This window comes from Dermacentor albipictus, chromosome 9 (genome assembly GCF_038994185.2).
Source record: "Dermacentor albipictus isolate Rhodes 1998 colony chromosome 9, USDA_Dalb.pri_finalv2, whole genome shotgun sequence".
Classification (NCBI taxonomy): Eukaryota; Metazoa; Arthropoda; class Arachnida; order Ixodida; family Ixodidae; genus Dermacentor; species Dermacentor albipictus.
This window is the reverse complement of record NC_091829.1, coordinates 100,683,353-100,701,919: the sequence shown is the minus strand read 5'-3', so window position 1 is coordinate 100,701,919 and position 18,567 is coordinate 100,683,353. Positions and strand designations below refer to the sequence as shown.

The 18,567-nt window shown below is 50.6% G+C and overlaps 1 long non-coding RNA gene across 2 annotated transcripts in view; it reads right to left on the bottom strand.

The window, feature by feature from the left end:
• Positions 1–18,567, bottom strand: part of LOC139049562 (uncharacterized) — a 59,049-nt gene that overhangs the window by 28,118 nt on the left and 12,364 nt on the right. The window contains exon 1 of one of the 2 annotated variants that reach the window (XR_011508404.1): positions 6,066–6,095. The exons of the other annotated variant lie outside the window; for it this stretch is intronic. This is a non-coding gene — a long non-coding RNA (uncharacterized lncRNA). Of the gene's footprint in view, positions 1–6,065; positions 6,096–18,567 lie in introns of those variants that run through there. 2 annotated transcript variants of the gene reach the window in all.

Below are 18,567 nucleotides of genomic sequence, written 5' to 3'. Positions count from 1 at the left end.
GTAACGTCGTCGAATATTGTAGTGTTGGCTTTCGGCCGTCCTCCGCTGGTTTTTGACCGGCAGGTGGGTGAGCTGTCGGGTTTCATCGACGCGGTGAAGGTAGGCGGCGACATCCAGATACACTTCGTCGGTGACGTGCGGCAGCATGGCGTCGAGAGTCGTGATCGAGTTCCTGCCGTAAACCGGCTTGTACGGTGCGATCTGCGCTGTATCTTGCACAGCTATGTTGTGAGCGAAGGTTATGAACGGGAGGACGGCATTCCACGTATTGTGTTCGATGTCGATCTACATCGCTAACCTGTCGGTGAGCGTTTTGTTCATTGTTCACACGTTCTCTAAGCCGTTCGTATGCGCCTTGTAGGCAGTGGTCCTCCTGTGGCTTGTCTGGCTGTATTGCAGAATGGCTTGGGTGAGCTACGCTGTAAAGGCCGTTTTTTTGTCGGTGATGAGGGCTTCTGAGGTGCCATGTCGGAGCAGGATGTTCTCGACGAAAAATTTCGCTTCTTCCGCTGCACTACTTTTGGGCAGGGCTTTCGTTTTGGCGTAGCGCGTAAGGTAGTCTGTGGCCACGAAGATCCACTTGTTTACAGATATTGATGTCGGAAATGGTCCCAGCGAATTCACCACAATCTGATGAAAGTGTCGGCAAGGACGCTCGATCGGCTGTAGTAAACGTGATGACCTCGTCGGTGGTGTTTTTCGTCGCTGGCTATCACGGCCTGTCTTGAGGTAGCGGGCGGCATCAGTGGTCACGAGTGGCTAATAGTACTTTTTTTTTGCGAACGTACGGGAAAATCCAGGGTGCCAGGCTGTCTGATCGCCGTTCAAGACTTCTGGCCTCAGTGCTGCTGGCACGACGACAAGGTAGTTTGCACGGAGTGGGGAGACGTTCTGTTTACGAGGACGTCGTTGCGCAAGGAAGACGAAGACAAAACGAACCAAAGAACTCGGTGCCTCGGAGCGAGAAACGATCTACGCGAGCCAAACGTCTTGATCGGCACGGACAGCCGGACCGCGATGCGCCATGAAGGTGGACGTGATCATGGGGCTGACGTCTCGATTGGGTCTTACACTATCTCTCTTAAGAGCACCACGCAGACGCATGACTCCTCGCCAGCAGCGCGGCACACATCGCAGGGGACCTTTCCCACCAGACGCGCTACGGCGCAGCGATCACACATCAGAGGGGTCCCGCATTGGACGCTGCACCTAGGAATCGCACTGTGAGCGGAAAGAGGAGCCGCGTCACCTAAACACGAGGGTTCGAGTGACGCACGGTGGAAGTTGGAGGGGGAAAGAGCGAGAAAATTTATTAAACGCAACGGTATTGGGGAATTCGCGCACCGGTCCTCGCACGGCCCCAATGCGCTCAACGAAACGAAGGCGAGATGGATGGATGTTATGAGCGTATCCTTTGGAACGGGATGGCAGGTTGCGCCACCAAGCTCTTGCGATTATACTGCCTAATGTCCTACCTAGGTTAAACAATAAAAAGAAGAAAAAACACTACGAACTACCCCACCCTAATTTTTTGATCCCCTATTTCGAACTGTGCTTTTGTACGTCTCCATTTTTTGTCGTTTTCCTACTTTTCTTTCACCAATCCTCTAATCGCACCTTACTAATGCCTATTGCGGACATGTTTACTTTTTCACTGCTCTCGCTGACCCTTAGTGCTTCAAGGAGGCCAGTGATGCCTAAATCAACCGCTGGGTAGACGTCTTCACATTCTAATAAGAAATGCTCCATAGTCTCCCTAGCTTCACCTCAGCAAGCACATGCTTCTTCTTCCGTTCTTCTTCTGCTTCTTCCTTTATGGTGCTTTTTCTAAGGCATCCCGATCTCGCTTCGAAAAGTAATCAGCTTCCCTTTGAGTTATCATAAATTGTTTCTTTCCTGATTTCATTTTTTCCTCCTAAGTAGTTACTCATGGCAGGTTTCTTTTCCATTGCCGCCACCCATGAGATTATTTAAGCCTCTCTTACTTTCCGCTTGACCTTTGTTGCTGTGTTGCCCACCCTACAGGCCGCGTACTTGCTAGTAAGCTTCCTAGTTCTTTTCCTCGACTGCGAATCAATGTTTTTCCTGTGCAGATACCTGAACACTCTCCCAGCCCTTTTACTTTCTTCCATATTCCTCTGCCGTTTTCACACTCAATTTTACTGCTCGCTTCCCTCACTTCAAAGCTACCCCAGCCCAAATCACCCTGCCCAGCTTCAGCTTCAACACAGCTTCAGCACAGCTTCAGAAGCGGGCGAGTGGCGCGCCACCTTTCGGGACAGCGTGGTACATTGCGAGCAGGGGGTCTTCTACGTTGTCGCAATATGGCTCTGCGTGTGCGCCAAGCGCAGAAGAAATGCAGCAGAAACGTACTTCGCTACTCGTTTAACTGTGACTTCTGTAATTTATATGCTTATAATTACCGATATACACCGCAGTATAACCTTCTTCGGCGCGTTTATAAGGCAACACCGCATTCACTAGAGGCGCTTTTGTCGCATTTTGAACCATCGAACTCATGGCTGTGTGGTAGCGTCTCCGTCTCACACTCCGGAGACCCTGGTTCGATTCCCACCCAGCCCATCCTTAAGTTGTTTTTATTTATGAATTACCTTCCGCCATTTTTCGCTCACAGCCAAAGGCGCCGACGCTGACGACACCAGCTTTTCTGCGACACGACCTCCTTAACGCTGTCGCGTTTTAATACAGGGCTAAATACTCGAAGGGCAACGTCGGTATATCCTTGTAAGTGCTCGACAAAGCTTCATAACTCTGCATTTACTCGTTGCTGTTGGGTGGTGTTGTCTGCAGTTATTGTTCCTAGAAAGGCGTCGTCGTCGAGTTCACCTTGCAGTGGTGGGTCAATAGGGGTGCGCGACAGGCAGTCGCCGTCAGAATGCTTCCTCCCGGGCATATGGATCACGGTGATGTCAAAGGTCTAGTCTGAGACTCCATCGCGCTAGTTGACCTGATGGATACATTAAGCTTGTTAGTTATCGCAGGCGAGCTGGTCACTTACCACTTTTAAGCGCCTGCCGTATATGGAAGGTCGAAATGTCACTGTAACCCAAATGACCGCAAGACACTCTTTCTCCGTCGTAGAATAATTCACATGCGCTTTTGACAGTGACCGGCTAGCGCAAGCTAATTATGCTTTGAACTCTGTCCGTTCTATAAACTAGCACGGCACCGAGGCCTACGCTGCTTGCGTCGGTGTTCATTTCCGTCTCGGCGTTTTCGTCGAAGTGTTAAAGCACCGGTGGTGACTGCAGCTCTTAAAAGGCGGCGTCTAAAAACAGCAAGCGCATCTCCATCGGCTGCTCCGTTTAGTTTTCCGGATAAGGGCTGACGGACCGGCCCCCGGCTTGGCCAGTGATGGTCGGTGCTACGGCGACAGGTAGCGGCCTGGGGACGGCGAATGGGATTGTCGTTGAGGGCTCCATTGAGATGTGGCGAGCTAGTGGGTGATATCGTGAGGACGTTCAACTTGCTAACAGAGTGGAGCGTCGACGGCGGACCCTCGTAGTCCCATTTCACGGTACGGGCACAAGCGATAAACGTGACCCGCTTCTGCGCAGTGATGGCAGAGAGGACGGTGGTCGGGGGTGCGCCAGGCGTCGGTTTTCCTTGGGATGCTGCGCTGAGCCACTGTCGGGCTTTCTGGCAGCGGCGGTGGTGGAAGACGGAACTGCGGTGCTGCAGAACCCTGGCGCGGGCGCGAGGGGGTACCATGGCGGCTGGTGACGGTGGCCTATGTCATGGCGTCTGGCTAGAGTAGCGGGGATTGCGGCTGCATCTGAAGAACTCCACGTGATCGCTTTAGTTCCTCCTGGAACCCCTCAATGAGCGAGGCCATCTGTAATTTCGACGAAGGCAAGATCTTGCGCAGTTCTTCACGCACAATGGTCTTGATGGTCTCTTGGAGGTCATCAGAGCCCAATTCTTGAATGGCACCCTGCGGCCTCGTGAGCACTTGGCGTTCATATTATCTTGCGCGCATGTACCAAGTTTTCTCAGTCATCGTTGCCTCTCTGAAGAACTCAGCTATGGCCTTCGGTGGGCTGCGGATCATTTCGGCAAAAATTTCTTGCTTGACGCCCCGCACCAAGAAGCGGACTTCTTTTTTCTCCTGAGACATTTCCGGAACATCCTGCCAAAATGGACGGGTCATCTCAATCGTGAAGATTGCAATGGTCTCATTGAGCAGCTGGGCTGGGCTTTTTAGTCGAGTTTGGGTTCGCTCTTTGTCCACGACGCTTGTGAAGGTCTGCAGGAAGCCACTGCGCAACAGGTGCCGCTTTGTTAGTATGGTTTCTCGATTCTGGAGCCATGTTCTTTCGGCGTCTTACAATGCGTGAAAGACATGGCGCAGCCTGTCGTCGCTCTGTAATTTGGTAAATTTCATACCAGTCCAGCTAATTTTCCGGGTCCTCATATGCTTATCCGTAGAACATCGGCGTTTCCGTGGGCTGCTGCAGCACGATGCGTGCTGGTGACACTGGGGCTGCCGTTGTAGCTGCTGTCATGGCCGTGCACTTCCTCGTCTTTTCAAGTAGAAATCCGTACTGCAGTATCTGTCCTTGCTGCCTTCATCCATCTCTCTGGTACTTGGTAACGCTGGCCTCGTCCTCGGGTGGGTCGCGGCTTCGCGGTGGCGTTCGTTACATGAATGCACGGGCACTTCCTCCAGATGATGAAACACGGCTGAAAAACTTTTAATAGTTGGACTATATTTTTATTGGGCGAACCTGAGCACCCAAACACAAGTTACATTCGAAGCACAACGATAACTGCAAACACAGCCGGTTATCGTCGAAAATTGAAGCGCAATGTGCCGGTGAAGTGCATTGTGCCGTGTGAGGCAATGGCAGTACTGTCATTGTCCTCTCTTTCTGAGACAGAGAGAGAGAGAGAGAGAGAGAGAGAGTTAAAAACAACAGTGCCTCAGGATTGTCTTATGTGGACACACGAGTAGAGCAGTGTGGGCCACTGTTGTCGCCGTGATATCGCCGGCTACTACGCTGTTTTTTGTGCCTTGTTGATCGTTTGAATGCTTTTTCAAGCGCAATACGTACGCCATGTGCGTATGCAGGTGTACGATGTGTCCCTCTGTTGGATATAGCAGAATACTAGGAACCCGTTGTCTGAAGAGACGACAGTCCGCGCCAGCGACATGGTGAGCCGCGTCTATATTACCATAAATGTGAGGATTTATGATCGCCATATCGAAAACGAGCCTCAAGAAGAGTGATTCCCGTAACCATGTGCTGCATTAAATTAGGGCAGTGAGGCTTGCACACCATAGTTTTAGCGCGTGGTAACGAACCACAGGCGTTAATACACAAGGCGCAGCTCTCTACGATGGAGTCCACTGTGAGATAAGCTTTGGGAGATGTTAAGCCCGAAACCTATTTGACTTTTGTTGTTCCTTGGTAAGTGCCTGCGCAAATGCGCTCTTAATTCTGTAAACTTGTTCGTAAACGCATAACTTACGCATCGGTTCTTCACAAGCCGGTTTCGGGCTACATGTGCTTGCCACATGTACGAGTCCACAGCCCAAGAGGCCTATTGGTGTATTTCACACAAAAATATTATGGTGTTTTACGTGCCCCAACTATGATCTGATCATGAGGCACGAAGTAATGGGGGACTCTGGAAATTCGGACCACTTGGGATTTTTTAACGTGCACCCAAGTCTGCATAGACGAGTGTTTTCACATTTCGCCGCCATCTATTAAACGCAAGCCATCGGCATGACAGATCGCTTTGTTCGCTGATATCCAAGACCCGTGCAAGTATCGAGGATCAGTTTCCGATCTGATACGCTTCGATGACTCGGGTGGAAGCGCTGTTCGGGCTTTCGTTATGCTGGGCTTATCAGGAAATTATTTCACGGCTGCATTACTGAAAAACCCGGGCGGTAGTAGTTTTGGTAACTCCGGCTGTGTGTGCATTGCGTCTCATATGAATGTTATAGTTATGTCTGACCGCGTAGTATTTTAGCTGAAACTGCAAATTTCAAAATTTGAGGCACCTGTTCTAGAAATAAAGAGAAAGTGGCATACCTGCATTTTGACAACTTCAGCAAGTCCACATCTTACGACTGATACAGGGTTGCCAATGCGGAACGTCGCTATCGGTGAAATAGTTAGGCTGTAGGGGTCGGGCTGTGATCCTCTCTGGCCACTTCTTGGGGAAGTCGATGGCTACCGGCTTGAAGTGGAGTCTGCCGCCTGCTGCTGGGTGAAGAACTTGTGACGAAGACTGTAGCAGCGCCTGCGCGACGTAAAAAAGCCCCTCCGTTTGAATATAAATGAAAAAAAGTAAACGTTCAACCATCGCATGATCTCATTCACTTACTACCCGCCGCGGTTGCTCAGTGGCTATGGTGTTAGGCTGCTGAGCACGAGGTCGCGGGATCGAATCCCGGCCACGGCGGCCGCATTTCGATGGGGGCGAAATGCGAAAACACCCGTGTACTTAGATTTAGGTGCACGTTAAAGAACCCCAGGTGGTCAAAATTTCCGGAGTCCCCCACTACGGCGTCCCTCATAATCAGAAAGTGGTGTTGGCACGTAAAACCCCATATATTATTATTATTCACTTACTGTCAAATGTTTTCCACACGAAAAAAATAAGAATGTGCAATTTAGCCATGGATGAAACTATACGTGTGGCGTTCCGAACGAAATGGCACTTACAGATTGACGGCATGTCGACACATGCACTTGTTCATCTTTTTCGGGTGGCCGCTTTTCAGCGGCTACCAAACGTTGAACGTTATCTCTCGGCGAAGGACGCGCCTCGATATATCGGAAGTTTCTCGAATGGTATCAGCGGTTCTATTCGTTGTCTGTTGTCATGGCACATTCTGTGACCAGATTGTGCGCGCGACCAGAATTATGCAGTGCGTTATGCAAGTTACACAGGCCCCAGCGATTATGCTGGCACGCTTAGCACGCAGATTTGATTTCGACGATCGCCTACTGTGGTCACCGCTATCTTTGTTTTTTGAATGTCACTTTCTCTTGTGGGGTCAGGTTCGCCCAATAAAGAGAGTTTCATGATTCACAGTTTTCGCTCCTTATTTCATCGTCACTAGAACGTGGCATCTGGTAGAGGCGCTTTGCGTTCATGTACCGGACGCCCTCGCAAAGCCGCGGCACCGGCCAGAATATCTAAGAGAACAGCCTCTTCGCCCCACATCATCGAGCCAGCTTCAGGCTACAATATCTGTCCCCTGAGCAAGAACTTGTTCCTTAGATGAGCAATAAGTGCCACGACAAAAGCCACAGTGGCAACTTCAGTGGCACTTACACCGAAACGTGTTGCAGTAGTCCAGTGAACCACCAACCTCCCGCGGATCTTCATTCGTTACACGGAAAGCTGGCTGGAAACTTACGAAAAGGTCAGCGCGTTCAACAACTCCAACTATGACGACAAGCTGCGTGATGTATAGTTCTCCGAAATTAGGTGGCGTAGCCCCCCTCCTTCCTCTCCCCCCACCCACACCGCCATTCCTGAATCATGTTCCTAAAGCGACGCCAGACCAGTGTTGAGACTTGGCAGCCATTCGGCGGTCAACACTGGAATGCTGTTGCAATATTATGGCCGAGGCGTCGAAACGATTGCTCACCGGGTCTAGGAAAAGGCCACTGAACTGATGACGTGAAACAGCTCGCCATTCTCCCAGCTAAGAGATGGCGGAATATTTTCGACTTTCTCGTTATTTCGAAGCTTGTTTCGAAATCTCAACGTGCTGCCGCTAGAAAGGCCGTACTGGTATCTTTTCGGCGATCTACGTTTCACAGCCATCCCCCTAAAATTCGAAATTGTAATCAAACCGTGCAATAACCGTTCAATCCATAAGAGATATTAATGTCGCCCGTTATCTCGTGTGGGTTTTATCCTTCATTGTAGAGCACTTTTCGTGCAAAATCGGCAATGGAAGAAAAGAGTCGCAAGAAATTGAAAAATTAAGCTATCTACGGAGAGAGAGAGCCGAGGAAACAGCCAAACAGGAAAGAAAAGCTAACGAGCCGTTGTTTGTGAAAATATTTATCCACGAAAATCTTTTTATTTAACAAGGAAGTAGAGGAAATGGCGCGGGATGTGAGGAATGGTTCTATGTGTTTTGAATGAAACTTCTAAAGTTATCATTCGAACCGCCTGATGAAGCCACTTCTCAGCTGTGCTTTTGTGGATGTTTTTATAACCTTCTTCGGTGTCGCAGTTTACGTAGAACCGCAGCGTCCAGCGCTCTACGTGGTTGTACAGGAGTGGTGGCCAGGCTTCATTAAGCAACTTCTCAAAGAACGATACGAGTCGGTTTTGGCACCTAATGTGGTAGAGAAGTAAACGAGGGGTACAAAAGAACTGTGATTGTTCCACAAATATATCGTTCTCGATAATTCTTCCAGAGCTAATAAAAGAACAGTACTAGAAATCGTAATTTTACGCTTTCTCTTGTTTACTTGTTCTTGGCTGTTTCGTTGCTGCGTTTCTTTCCTGCGCGAGCCAATTTGATGTGGTTCCTGGTTTGTCATGTAAAGGATAGGTGTATATGACAGGTGCACTTGTGAAATACACCTTATTTCATTTCTCTTTAGCGGGTGTACGCGCCTTTATAGCAAACGGTGGGAATTAATAACGTTTCTACTAGTTAAGGTACACCGCCCCTCATTGGCATAGAAAGGTTACCTTGGGGATGCGCCCCCCCTCCCCCTTGAAAACAATCCTGGGGACGTGCCTCCTCGAAGCGAAGAATACGCAAAAAGGAGACCTGACGTCGCGACGTATAAGACACTCTCCGCGATGTAAGGCTAAGAACTACCGGCCTGATGATCACAGCTGATGATCACAGCGTCACTATCTTAGTCTGTACAGGAGCCGACTGCTGTGTCGGCGCTGGCCCCTTACTTGTCCGACAGGTTGAGGAAACTCATGAGTGCCTAGGAAGGCCATCAAATCTCGGCAGCTGGAGGACACCTAATAACGCTGACCGGAATCTGCGTGGCAAGGGTTACAGTTGATGACCGGACTTACTCTGCGACCGTCGTTGTCTTGGAACAATGCTCATGGGTCGTAATCCACGGCATATATTTCCTGAGTCAACGTGGTGAAGTCATCGACTTAAAATCGATAAAGCCATGCGATACCGCCGTTGCGTTCTCACCGTAATCGCGCCCTAAGTGTACTTGAAGACCCGAGTCAGTATCACACGTCGCGCCTACATCATGATTTTCGTCGCCACAGAAGCAGCCGGAGGCATCAAAGCCATCGTCGAGAGCGACGAACAGCTGCTGGTCGATTGTCAAATCGGCTTTGCAAACGGTATCGCACAGTTAAGCCGAGGAAAAGAAGAACTATTCGTGACGAATTTCAGCCACAAACGTAAACACCTGAAGAATGCACGAATATGGCATACCCGTAAGAAGTTGCAGCAGTCAGCGATGCACTTGCTCCTGTTTGGAGTTTGCCGAAGATACAACGACGCTGCATGGCCTTGAACAACTCTGATATTTATCCATCTTTTCCCTGTCATAAGCAAGAACAGCTCAATGGCATCGTCCTGCTATATGAGGACTGCTTTGCTTTGTCATCAAAGATCCGAGAAACAGCAGTTGCTAAGCATCGCATAACAACCGAAAAATGACCTCCACTCCTCCGCCAGTGCCTTTAGCTTGTTTTGACGCACAAACATGAATCTCGTGTTGCCCAAATATGGGGACAACGGTTCGTGTACTTAAAGGTTTTAAACGTTCTTTTAGGCGGAGCCTCCGAGAACCCAATTGAGGGGAAAGCCGTTGGTTTTGAACACACGCACAAAGACTTTTCATGAAACTAGAAGCGTAAAATAAATTATAGGAAGAAATAGAAAGAATAAAACAAACACTCAAAAAGACATCATGCCGGTAAGGCCCATTTGGGGCTAGTGTGAAGCTAACTAGTGCGCGAGTACGTGCTTGCCACGACGGCAGGGACGCATAACAGTCTCCATGCGGAGACGCCGTGACAAGTTGGCGCAAGGAGTTGCGCCGGCCTCACCAAAGGTCGTGGTGTAAGTTGACTAACCGGGCAACCCGAGCGCGCCAGCTCTGGTTTGGAGAGGTAAAGCAGGCGGCTTGGTGGCACAAGCAGATGGCGGCGGCGTTCTGGCCGGGCAGCTGGGTGAAGAGCTCGGGCCCGTAGCCCGACTGCTCTTGTCCTGCCCACGGGTACAGAAGCTCGAACGCCAGCCTCGGGCAGCAGGCTGCACGACAGACGGGGGCGGCGTTCTGGCCGGGCAGCTGGCGTAGAACTCGGGCCCGTAGCCAGACTGGTCTCGTCCTGCCCACGGGCGCAGAAGCTCACCTGTCTTGAGCAGCTGGCGGCACGCTCGGGTGGACGCAACGCGCAGGAACGGGCTGACAGGAGGCCCCATTCGGGTGAAGTCCTGGTGGCTCGGGTCCGGAACCCATCGGCGCGTCTTCACCTCCCGGTCCGGTGGTTGACCTCCTCCTGGCGTCGCTTCCTGGAACTCTCCCGGCGTCTCTTCTGCGTCTCGACCCTTTTGCCAGCGCACCACGGTTTTTTCTTCTCTCTGGCCGATTAGGCATTCTCCGATTGGCTGCCTGACGCCCCGTGGTCTTTCCTAATTGGTTGGCGTTTCTTCTTTTAGTTGCTTTTCTTGCGCCACGCGTTCAGGTGCCGGACGCTCTTCGGCATTGTCGTTTTTCTCCTTCCAGCACGGAATTCGCCTCGGCGCGCACACCCCTTGTCTGCTCCTGTCCGACCCGACCACCGCACCATGTCGCGCACCACACATCACAAATCTATGTACAACAACAAATTGACGAAAAGCTGCACGACAACATCATGCGGCTGTCGAAGAGCTCGTGGGCGTCTCTTGTATTCTTGGCGAAGAAGAAGGATAGAATTCTGCATTTCTGCGTCGATTAGCGTAGCGTGAACAGAATAACGAATGAGGTATACGCCTCATTCGTGATGCGAATCTTTCGTTACCGAGAGGAACGTTACCGAGAGGAACGTTACCGAGAGGAACGTTACCGAGAGGAACGTTACCGAGAGAAACACTAGTAAAACATGTAACCACTACACACCTGAATAATAGAGCTAAAGTCCCATAGAATCAACCAGTAAGGTCTCAAAAAGCTATAAAGTCCCACGCCGCGATAAATAATGTTTGTGAATGTTCACCTTGTGGACGTCAATGTATTGTCGGCGGGTCGGTATGGTCGGGTCATGGAAGACCTCGGAACGAACAGCAGGGTAGGCCTAGCGCAATCTTGTCCCGCACAACCAACGGAAGGCCCAGGGCTGGAATTCGCACCGGTCCAAGTGCAGGGTAGCGTGGCTGGCTGAGGAACCGCCAGGTAAATGGAGTAACCGGGTAGCAGCTGGGCTTCGGGACGGGAGCCCGACGAGCTCTTGCTGCCTGGCACTGCTCGCTTCTGATGCTGATGATGATGATGATGAAGCCTCAATCCTGTGCTGTTCCTCGAGCTTCTCTCGGCACTTCCCTTTTCTCATTCTTCGCGTGTTAAATCACTATTGGTCAAATTTGTTCGTTCGTCATTTCCGGCTTCTTTTTCTTTACCTTCCATTCGCCACACGGAGGGATCACTGCCTCTTCGTCGTATTCGTCGTGCTCGATTCGTTTCGGACAAGCACCACACAGCACCACGGCCACCGCTTACCACATCTGAATACCTCGCACAAGATAACCCCCTCCCCCACTTCTTTGTGAAAGATAAAACTCTCCTAAACGGTCGTGGGACCACAAACACAAATATTTCTGCCCAAAACAATCCATGAACTAATTCCCGTACACTGAGGCACAAATTATTTCACACGGGCAAAAATTCAATCCGCAGCAGTCAACAAACAAGAACACTCTTATATTATCTGCCACAAGCTTAGCGCCTGTGGTTAAAACCAACAGTGATTTTGCCTGGTTCCCCCCCCCCCCCCCCCCGATTCTGAGTTAGCGTTGACAGAAGGGCTTCAAGTGCATAACATTGACTAGTTCAGGCCGTGAGTGGTGGCGCTGTGAATTCAGAATAGCGTCTAGCAGGACTTCATGTCCTGTGCGGGAATACGTCACGTGATCTTGTAGGGTTCGAAATAGTGTCGCAAAAGCTTCTCGATAACTGTTCGTCGGCGTATTGGAGTCGAAACCCACACACGGTCGCAGGACTGGCACTCGACGTAACGTCGTCGAAGATTGTAGGGTCGGCTTTCGTCCCTCCGCTGGTTCTTGACCGGCAGGTGGGTGAGCTGTCGGGATTCATCGACGCGGTGAAGGTAGGCGGTGACTTCCAGATACACTTCGTCGGTGACGTGCGGCAGCATGGCGTCGAGAGTCGTGGTCGAGTTCCTGCCGCAAACCAGCTTGTACGGTGCGTTCTGCGTTGTTTCATCCACCACCATAGTGTGAGCGAAGGTTACGTATTGGAGGACGGCATTTCAGGTATTCTGTTCGATGTCTACATACATCGCTAACATGCCGGTGAGCGTCTTGTTCCCACGTTCGTTAGGCCATTCGTTTGTGCCTGGTAGGCAGTGGTGGCGGCAGGATGTTCTCGACGGAAAATTTCGCTACTTCCGCTGCACTACTTTTAGGCAGGGCTTTCGTTTTGGTGTAGCGGTGGCCGGTGGCCACGAAGATCCAATTGTTTACAGTTATTGATGACGGAAAGGGTCGCAACAAATTCACCACAATCTGCTAAAACATTCGGCAAGGACGCTTGATCGGCTGTTATAAACGTTATGGCCTTGCAGGTGTCGTCTTGCGTCGCTGGCAATCACGGACTGTCTTGACGTAGCGGGCGAAGTCGGTGCTCACGAGTGGCCGATAGTACTTCTGTTGTATTCTTGCGAGTGTACGGGAAAACCCAAAGTGCCCTGCTGTCTGATTGTCGTGCAGGGTGTGCAAGACTCCCTACCTTCTCGTTGTGCTACTGGCACAACGAGAAGGTAGTTTGCGCGGACTGGGGAGACGTTCTTTTTACGAGGACGTCATTGCACAAACAAAATCGAGACAATACATGGTGAAATAGCCTGAGGACAACATCACTATTTTCTTGTAAGTGCTCCACAAGGCTTTACAACTCCGCATCAGCTCGTTGCTGTTCGGCGGTGTTGTCTGCAGTTATTTTTCTTAGGAAGGCGTCGTCGTCGAGTTCGCCTTTCGGTGGCGGGTCAATAGGGGTTCGCGACAGGCAGTCAGCGTCAGAATGCTTCCTCCCGGACTTACGTACCACTGTGATGTCAAATTTCTAGAGTCTGAGACTCCATCACACTAGCTGACCTGATGGATCATTTAAGTTTGCCAGCCAACACAAGCGTGATGGCCGTTTACCACTTTGAAGCGCCTGCCGCACATTGAAGGCCGAAATTTTTCCGTAGCCGAAATGACCGCGAGACGCTCTGTCTGCGTCGTAGAATAATTCGCTTCGACTTTTGACAGTGACCAGCTAGCGTAAGCTATTGTGGTTTCAACTCCGTCCTTTCTATTAACCAGCACGGCACCGAGGACTACGCTGCTTGCGTCGATGTTGATTACCGTCGCAGCGTCTTCGTCGAAGTGTGAAAGCACCTGTGCTGGCTAAAGCCGTCGTTTCAGCTCCTAAAAAGGCGTCGTCCTGCAAAACTAAAAGCAGCAACGGTATCTGCATCGGTTGCTGCTTTTAGTTTTCGGGATAAGGGCTGATGGACCGGCCCCAGGCTTGGTCAGTGTATGGCCGGTGCTACGGCAACAGGTAGCGACCTGGTGACGGCGAACGGGGTTGTCGTTAAGGGCTCCACTGAGTGGCAGTGAGGTAGTCGGCGATATTGTTAGGGCATTCGCCTTGCTGAGGGCACAGAGCGTTCACGGCAAACCCTCGAAGTACCGTTTCACGGCATGGGCTCTAGCGGTAAACGTGACTCACTTTTCCGCAGTGATAGCAGAGCGGACGGTGGTCAGAGGCGTGCCAAGCGTGTCTTCCTTGGAACGCTGCACTGGGCTGCTGTCGAGCTTTCTGGCAGCGGCGGCGGCTGAAGACGGAATTTCGGGGCTGCAGAGCCCTGGCGCGAAGGGGTACCATGGCGGCGGGCTGCAATTGAGGAACTCCAAGTGATCGCTGTAGTTCCTGCTGGACCCTCTCACTGGACGAGGCCAGCTGTGGTTGCGGCAAAGGCAAGATCTTGCGCAGTTCTTCACGCACAATGGTCCTGATGGTCTCCTGGAGGTCATCGGGGCGCAGTGTTTGGATGGCGCCCTGCGGCGTCGTGATCACTAGGCGGTTATATTATGTAGTGCCTATTCACAAGGTTTTCTCAGTCGTCGTTGCCTCTCCCAAGAACTCAGCTATGGCCTTCGGCGGGTTGCGGATAACTTCGGCAAAAAGTTCTATCTTGTCGCCCCGTATCAAGATGCGGACTTTTTTTCTCCTGTGGCATTTCTGTGTCGGCCTGCCGGAAAAGACGGGTCATCTCTTGCGAGAAGATAGCGATGGTCTCGCTGTGCAGCTGCACTCGGTTTTCTAGTGGAGTCTGGGCGCGCTCTTTGCGCACGACGCTTGTGAATGTCTAAAGGAAGCCGTTGCAGAACGGGCGCCACTTTGTTAAGGTGGTTTGTCGATCCTGGAATCACGTGCTGGCGCCGTTTGACAATGTGAAAGAGACATGGTGCATTTTGTGGTCACTGTTCTAATTGCTAAATTTCATACCTCTCCAGCCAGCTTTCGGGATCCTCACATGTTTATCCTTGGAACGTCGGTGGTTCCTTTGGCTGCTGCAGCACTATTGGTGCTGGCGACACTGGGGCTTCCATTGTGGCTGCTCCCGTGGGGGTGCACTTCCTCATCTTTTCAAGCAGAAGTCTGTAGTACGGTAGCAGATCTTGCTAGCTACTGCCATCTCGCTGGTCCTTGTTGACGTTGGCGTTGTCCTCGGGTGTGGGGCTTGGATTGCGGCATCGTGGTGGCTTTCGTTACCTGAACGCACGGGCACCTCTTCCAGATGGTGGAACACAGCAGCAAAACTCTGAATAGCTTCACTAAGGTTTATTGGGCGAACCTGTGCCCACAATAGCAAGTTACACTCATAGCACAACGATAGCTACAAACACAGCCGGTTATCGTTGAAAATTGATATGCCGGTGAAGGGCTATGTGCCATGTGACGCAATGAGAATAGTAACCAACTCGGAGGTTTTGAACAATGGCGCATAACAACGCCTCAAGCAAACACGTGTCACTGAGTGTTCTGTGTACTACGATGACAAACAGCAGTGGCATACGAAAAGTAACAGTCACCACCAACTCACCGCTCTGCTATTGTACTAAATGCTGAAAAAATGAAACATTAGCCGTGAATATCACCGCTAGTTATCGTCAGTCAAAGCAAACAGCACACAACGCTTGGCTTACGTCAATTTCCACAGTGCATTGGACGCGCATAATTCTTTGCGTTAGTAATTTTCTCATCAGCGCTTGCAGAGATGCGTTTCAGGTTAAGGATGACATTTTGAACTCAAAAAAATTTAGGCTGCATGCCGCTTCCATTGGAAGTTTCACCATGTCCTTTGCGTCCTCGTTTTGAATGCCTTAGGCCTTACAATATGGATATATATGTATAGGAGCACAGTGCAACCGGTTTAGCAGAGTTGCTAGAAAGTATTTTTTCTGCCTATGTGGTACGGTAGCTTCCGTTATTACTTACACCGCATATACAGCACAGGGGAACTGGCATAGAAGCTTTGATGCATATCGCCAACTATACAGCCATTGAACAGCTACGACTCGGGAGAGTCAACTGTGTAAATGGCTAATGACGCCTTGCCTTCACAAAGACATACTTTACATGGAGAAATAACGTCAGCTGTTGTTCCGTATTGATTGAAAACATCTTTATTTGCAGGATATTCGTAGAACTCGTGGGTGGGCCGCCTAGCCCGGTAATATACTGGTTATTGCTGCTGCGCAGGCCCTCCCCACCAGCCAGTGACGACGGTCAGGATCATCGCCGAGTAGAATAGCCTCCCACTGCTCTTCTCAGGGATTTTGAATTGGATCAACTATGGGATTAAATTGGCAAGCCCACACCATGTGGTAGAGGTTAGCTACCTCTCCACAGTGTGGGCATTGCGGGGATCATAGTGTACGGTACCACTGGTGTAACTTAGCTGGTGTTGGGTATGTATTAGTTTGTAGTCTCCTAAGAGTGTTCTCGTGTAACTTATTGAGGGATTGCTGTGGTGTTGGCTACTCCTTCCTGCCCTTTCTGTATGGTGCGAGTTTGTCAGCATACACTACTGAAGCAGTTAGGTCCCAGCACCCTGCATGGTCATCAGGGGGAGACGCCCGGTATAAAAGAGCTCGGGCATGCCTGTGAGCGGCTTCGTTTCTTCCTGGTAGGTCCAGGTGACCGGGAAACCAGATGACTGAGGCTTGGCTGGGTGGATGCTTAGTCAGCAATGACAACCCTGAGCTGTGAATTAATCCATTATTGAAGTTGCGACAAGCGTTCTGGGAGTCAGTGTGCACATCGGCGTCGGGGTTAGATACTATAGCTAATGCAATAGCTGCTTCCTCTGCGTGAGTGGGGTTGGATGTTTTCATCGAGGCGCAATTCACCATCGATCCTGAAGGCGTTGAGACCACAATAGTCATCACTCCATTCTTTGGCTCTGCGGCGTCCACATAGAGGGTGTTAGATTGCTCGTCCCATTTCTTCTGCAGGGCTTCCCTTCTTGCTTTTCTCCTTTCGATGTTATATGCGGGATGCATGTTCCGCCGAATGGGGTACACGTTGATGCGTCTCCTCACATCACGTGGTACCTCTTACCTTTGGTCTATCGTGTAGGGCAGATTAGTATGGATATTTCGAGCAGATATCTACTTGGTTTTGTGAGTGCGAGCCTATTGAGTGGTGAGAGGCATTGTGCTTCCCGCACCTCTTTGAGGGTATTATGTACTGCTAGAGCCACGAGCTTTGCCGTTGGCGTGGAGTTTGGTAGCCCCAGTGCCGTCTTGTAGGCCTTCCGAATCAGTGTCTCCAACTTTTCAACTTCTGACTTGGAGTGGTTAAGAAATGCCGTCCCGTACATTATCCGAGAAATCACGAAAACCTGCACTAAGCGAATGGCGTCCCTTTCCTTCATGCCATGGTGCTTATTTCTGATACGATGTATCATCCAGAGGATTTGCTCGGTGGATGTTGTAAGCTTCTTCATAGTGGTGGTGTTCTGTCGCCTCTGCGGGATAAACAGCCCTAGGATCTTTATCTCCGTGGGTTTCGGTACTGATTGGTTGTCTATATATACCGTGATGTTCTGCGCCAGGGGTGTCCTCGGGTTCTTCAGGATGAGCAACTCGGACTTCTCCTGCGCACACTGGAGGCCTCTTTCCCTGGCGTACTGGTCCACCGCGTCCGTTGCTGCTTATGCTGCGTATAAACCTTCAAGATGTTTTCGCCTGCACCATAATTTCAGTAACGCGGAAAAAGCATCTCCAGTAGCTTTAAAGACTAAGCATAGCGTCCCCTTTTTGGACAAGCCTATTCCTTGCGTACAACAGAAGCAGCGCACAAGATGCACACCGTGAGAGAGAGAGAAAGAGAGAGAAAAAAAACAGTGCCTTACGATTGTCGTATGTGGACACACGAGCAGAGCAATATGGACCACCGTTGTCGCCGTTGTAGCGCCGGCTATTACGCTGGTTTTTTGTGTCTTGTTGAACGTTTAATGCTTTCTCAGGCACAACATGTACACCATGTTCGTATGCAGGTGTACATAGCGTCCGTCTGTAGGATATACCAGAATTCTAGGAACACGCTTTTTGAAGCGACGAGAGTCCACGCCAGCGACACGGAGAGCCGCCTGTGTAATACCGTAAAGGTGAGGATTTATGACCGCCATATCGAAAACCAGCCGCAAGAAGAGTGAGTTCCGAAACCATCTGCAGCATTGAATTAGGGTAGTTTATCTTGCCCACCAAGCTTCTAGCGCGTGGTAACAAACCACAGTCGATAATACACAAGCCGGAGTTCTCTACGACGGAGTCCGCTGTGATAGAAAGTAGAGCTTTGGGAGATGTTAAGCCCGAAACGTATTTGTCATTTGTTGTTCCTCGGTAAGTGCCTGCGCAAACGCGCACTAGTTCCGTAAACTTGCTCGTATACGCATAACTTACGCGTCGGTTCCTCACAAGCCAGTTTCGTGCTACATGTACAACTCCACAGCCCAAGAGGCCTAAAGGTGTGTTTCACGCAAAAATATTTTGGTGTTTTACGTGCCAAAACCACGATCTGATTATGAGGCACGAAGTAGTGGGGGACTCCGGAAATTTGGACCACCTGGGATGTTTTACCGCGTACTCAAGTATGCGTAGACGAGTGTTTTCGCATTTCGCCCCCATCTAATAAACGCAAGCCCTCGGCATGACAGATCGCTTTGTGCGCTGATATCCAAGGCCCGTGCTAGAATTAGTTTCCGATCTTAAACGCTTCGATAACTCGGGTGGAAGCACTGTTCGGGCTTTCGGTATGCTGGGTAACGAGGAAATTATTTCACGGCTAGGTC